The sequence below is a fragment of the Apium graveolens genome, chromosome 4 (genome assembly GCF_009905375.1).
Source record: "Apium graveolens cultivar Ventura chromosome 4, ASM990537v1, whole genome shotgun sequence".
In the NCBI taxonomy this organism is placed as follows: Eukaryota; Viridiplantae; Streptophyta; class Magnoliopsida; order Apiales; family Apiaceae; genus Apium; species Apium graveolens.
The window spans coordinates 191,865,343-191,871,056 of NC_133650.1; the positions used below are offsets into that span (position 1 = coordinate 191,865,343).

General features: G+C 33.0%; 1 long non-coding RNA gene across 2 annotated transcripts; it reads left to right on the forward strand.

Moving 5' to 3' along the window:
- The first annotated feature begins 546 nt into the window (after window positions 1-546).
- Window positions 547-2,029, forward strand: LOC141716992 (uncharacterized). Of its 2 annotated transcripts, XR_012573483.1 has the most exons (5): window positions 547-778; window positions 869-937; window positions 1,114-1,218; window positions 1,337-1,641; window positions 1,762-2,029. It is a non-coding gene; the product is annotated as an uncharacterized LOC141716992 (long non-coding RNA). The 2 variants fall into 2 exon arrangements; XR_012573482.1 differs by lacking the exon at window positions 1,114-1,218.
- Window positions 2,030-5,714: the final 3,685 nt, after the last annotated feature.

The following is a 5,714-nucleotide window of genomic DNA, read 5'->3' on the forward strand; positions in this document are numbered from 1 at the left end:
ACATGCATATATAGGGCCCGTTTGATAAATTTTAAAATAAACAATTTATGATTTAAAATTAATAAATAACTTATAAGTTATAAATAGATTAATCCTTATAAATTATCTAAGTGTTTGGATAATTTTATTTATAAGTTAGAATTTTCTTTCACTTAAATGAACTAAAATAAATAATTTTTATATATAATTATCTTAATTCGTGAATTTTAAGTTAGATTGACATTAAAAAATATTTATATTAAAACCAAAGTTAATAAAAAAGTAAAAAATAAAAAATAAGTTAAAAAAAAAAACCTCATTACCAACATTCAACTTATCAACTTATAAGTTTTGAATTGCAGGCAAACACTTGTCAATAAGTTATAACGAACTTATAAGTAAATAAAGCTCATAATGTCTAATAAATAGTGTGTTAAGGCGTGCCTCAAGAACTGGGCATGTCGTATGAGGTGCTACTAGTGTTGAAAAGAGTATGCGGGGTGTATAGGTATCAGTAGCATAAAGTTTTAGTCCTTAGTGCAATGAACAGTGATAACTATAGCCACATGCCTTCTGCTGATATATTTAATTAGTAGAATTATGTGGATATTTCAATATAATTGAAATCATGCTGCGGACTGTCACATCTGTGCATTCTTTATTGAAATAATTAATTATATTCTACTAAGCTTAAGTGCATTTTATGACAGGTACATATTGATTTACCTCCAAGGCTGTGATGTATGCAACCACCTCTCGTTATTTCTGTGTGTTGCCAATCATGAAAAGCTTCTTCCAGGTATGATAAATTTTTGGTAAAGCTACAATGATATTTTCTTGTCACTGTATATAATGTCTTATTCTATGAATTATTCTACCGTTAAAACAGGATGGAGTCACTTTGCACAGTTTACTATTACTGTTGTGAATAAAGATCCAAAGAAATCCAAGTATTCTGGTATGTTATTACTTTATTATGCATTGTCTAGCTTTAAATAACTCATTTGCTAATTTTTTTTTAGCTTCATCACAATATTTGACTTTTAAAGAACTATAGTTTGGATGTTCTCTCACTATATAGAATTCAAGACTTTTGTTTTTTTGATACATAAAATATCAATTTTGTGTTCGTAGTGTGATAAGAGGTTTTACACACCTTGTTTGGATTAGTAACAAATAAAAGTGTTGAAAAGGATGTTGGCCGGGTATTTCATTAATCAGAAGTATTAATTTCTTCAGGTGAGAAATGCTTAAAAGGTTTGATTGAATCGCTTTTCAATCATAGAAAATGCCTACTTCCTATTCACCGCTACTTATATATCTAAACATGTATCGATATTGTAAATATTCTCTGCAGGATTTCACATCTAGGCCAGACATAGCAGACGATTGCTTTTTGTTGGCATCAAGATGCATTCCACTGGAGTTCAACTTTTCTTCTGATTTAGGGGCTCAACTTTTGGTGTATGCTGCATGGATATGATTCCACTAGAGTTCATTAGAAATGCTTCCCTGCGGTATCATCTTTAACATATTTGCAGTGTACTCGTATGCGACTAAATGTCATGAATTATCTTATTCACTTGATCAGATTATTGTCAGTAATGGAGCAGAACATCGTATAACTCAGGATGTTCTTGCGTCTGTTACCCAAGCGATAAGGTAAATTTTTTTTATAGTTTAAGAGATTCCATCATTAAATTGTAGCAATTACTCTACTTATTTACATTTGATCTTGCTTTATTTAATCTGATCCTTTATCCAAATTTTAACATTTCCCAGGCTAAAGCAAACTTAGGCAGGGTCAAAGAGTCAAAGGTAATCAGATATGATGCTTGTAGATTCCGATGGAAAGAAAATCAATGATTTTAGCACTGCCGACAACCTTGCAGGAAACAACAACATAGATTTGATATTGTTGGACTTAGATTGTGGCGCCCTCCAAACCCGGGTCAGAAGTTTGGGGTCCACACACATACCTTATTTATAACCTGCTTATAATAATAATAAAGATAATAATATTATGCAGTGACTCTACTTACCAACTACCACGGACCGTAACAGGTTAAAGTATGTACACAAGCCACACACACACTTTATATTACAAACGTCCAAATCCCAACTATTCAAACTCAGAACTGAGTATTAAACAATATTACAAACTTTTACAAACTTAAATTATCTCAAAAGATGCCTGATAGCTTAACTCGATCAACCTGGACCCCTAGCTCTCGCACTGGATTGGGGATCCTCGCTACCAACTGGTTCTTTCTTAACTGGAAAAGAACATAAACAACATCGCACAAATGAGCTAACTAGCTCAGCAAGTCTCAATGACAAGACTGAGAATAATGATCATCAATTGGAAAGGGTTATGATATCAAGTGAACAATGAATTATGATTTAGAATTGGATATTATATTTTTATTTTAAAAACCAAGGTTAGGCTGCTGATCAGTCACGCACTAACCCCAAGTAAAGCACACAACACTGCTCTAACTACTGGATCAAAGACACACATTGTAACACCCCCAAATCCGGGGTCGGGGATCCGGGTTGTCACGGTCTTTCTTTCCACAATATCACTTCACTTAATTAATAATACTAACCTTATGCTGTGACCCCACACTAACACACACCACAACCCGTTATAGTCTCAGAGATGAAATTTAAATAAGTACAAGTCTTTGAATCCACAATTTAAAAGTTATTACAACCCAAAATGATTACTTGATAAATTTACAGTTAATTGCCATTATCTGCCACAAGTTATAATTATACATAATTGATTCTCAAAAGTAGATGGTTTGATCTACAATAGATCTACCTCTGCAGCTATAGCAGCTACAACATCAACGGGAAGACGCGGAACGCTTCCCACGCGCTTGCGCTGGGTCTGCTGGAGTCTGGCAATCTCTCCTAACTGTTGTTGTGTGATGAAGAAATAAAGCAAGGGTGAGCAGCAAGCCCACCAAAATAATATGTATAATGATTTACAATATATGAGCCTACTCATAATACTCATGAAAGTCTTGGTCAAAAGAAATGAACCAAGTTGATATCTTAATGCGATGAAGTCGCAAAATATTCAGTATATATACATATATACTTTTCAAAATATTGGAAGTCCTCTCCCATGCATAATATACACAAAGTCCCATTGTATAACTGTATAAAAATATCGTTGCAAGGTGATCTCATATATCTAACCTTGTCTCAACGTTTTTCTGAAAATCTTTGTCATTCATAAGACAATTATTAATTAGATATAAGTTTAAAAGATGAAGTTACCAAATACTTCACTACACTTATATCATTCCCAAATACTACTTGAACTACCACCGTTCAAGTTATAATCAATTTCAAAAGTTCATCCCACTGATGAGACCACAAGATAAGACTTGAATAGATTCAATCTTTGAAATATTATTGAATGAAAAAGTTATGAGATACTTTATTTAGCCCCGATATATATATATATCCACATATATATATCCCTTTAAACATTTCCTGGAACCTCTGTTATGCAAAGTATGAACAGAGTTTGAAACATCCAATGAATTTTGGAAAGGAAAAGAATTTTGGCATAAACCCGATATCTCGCTGATCAGGCAAAGATACCAATAAGTAACCTTTTCTACTGTAGATGGATGAATTCCTCACCGGTCATCACCCTGGCCGCATTAGGACCTCGCGCTAGACCGTACCCCGGCCCCTCACGCGTTGATGGACTGCCACCCAGCCACTTACACAATAATAGACCGTACCCCGGCCTGTCGCTTATGCCGACTCAATGAGATGGGCTTACTTCCCGAACGTTGGGCAAGTAATCAATTCATTTACCAAATCTGCAACCTCGTTGCGAATATAAAATACACCACAGAGCCGGATTCCCCAGGTTTTGAGCGAGTATTTAAATCCCCTTTAAAAAGGAAGATCTTAAATATAAAAATGAGTTTTGGGATCCGCTCTGACTTTTAAAAATCATTTTGAAGACTCGAAAACACTTTAAAGAGTGTTTGGAGTAAGGCTGATTTAATGAAGTAAATCAGTCCCCAGAATATTAGAAAATATCTGAATATTATTAATTAAATAATATTCCCATAAAGAATAATCTTTATAAAAATAATTGAAGTAGAAGTATTAAAACTTATACTTGAAACGAGTATTAAATAACCAAAGATATACTTATATGAAAGTATTATCTTCATTTGAATAATTGAAAATAAGTTTGATTATCGAAACATTATTCTTTAATAAAATACAGAATATATCTCAGCAAATAATCGGAGTCATAGATCCTCAAATGAATATTCAAATAATATTCATTAAATAATATAAACTGAGTCATAAGCCCTCGAATGAATATTCAAATAATATTCAATAAATAATATAAACTGAGTCATAAGCCCTCGAATGAATATTCAAATAATATTCAATAAATAATATAAACTGAGTCATAAGCCCTCGAATGAATATTCAAATAATATTCAATAAATAATATAAACTGAGTCATAAGCCCTCGAATGAATATTCAAATAATATTCAATAAATAATATAAACTGAGTCATAAGCCCTCGAATGAATATTCAAATAATATTCAATAAATAATATAAACTGAGTCATAAGCCCTCGAATGAATATTCAAATAATATTCAATAAATAATATAAACTGAGTCATAAGCCCTCGAATGAATATTCAAATAATATTCAAATAATAAAATAAAAGGAGTCATAAGTCCTCGAATGAATATTCAAAATAATATTCAATAATAAAATAAAGTTAAAGTTATCGAATAAACCTTATTCGATTAATAGTTTGGAAAACTATAACCATATATATATATAAATATATATATATATATATCCATATCCATATATATATGAAATCTACTCGGGATCCTCGACTCCCGGTTTTAGAAAATATTTTCACCTTTGGGTCCCTATACTAAGGGTATAAGCAAGTTACCGCTATCCTCTAGCATAGGTATTATGCAACTATAAGCATTGAAATCAACATATAGATAACCAGATTATGAAACAGACATGCATATATACCATATCAGCATGCTCCAATATATCGCAAAATTTGCTAATAACAATCATGCAATATCACAAGATAATGCATATACATATATTTACATCACAACAACAGTATAACGGGTAGAAAACTTGCCTGAGCGACTGGGGGTTACAAATGGCTCGGGACGAGTCTGGTAACCTATAAGCAACAAGTAAGTTGGAATTAAACCAAAGTCACTTGTAAATCTATACTTTAACTAACTTAGACTCTAACGCTCGTTTTGCGCTCACTGATTCGCTTAAGTCACTCGGGTACCCTCGGCTCCACCATTTTTAATAATTTAACCTTTACGAGTTTTAAGGCGATTCCTTCGCGAGTGTCTTCCCAACTGCCTAACACACTTACCATAAATGTTTCATACATTAATTAACCCTTTATGGTCTTTAACCTATGTTTCAAAGTAAGGCGAGGGGAAAAGTTTCGTTCGCGAAACGCCGTTACTTAAAACGGTCGTTTCTCCTAAACCGTGCATCGGAATCGAACAAACTACATATCAAAACGAAGCTCGTAACATGAGCTATCTAAACATGGCAGTGGTCACAATCTAGCAGGGGGTTCTCGGGTCCTAATGTTATGCACAAAAACAGTCCAAAGAAAATCGGACATTACGACGGCTATGTTCACGCGATTACCAATGTTTAAACCATTCAAA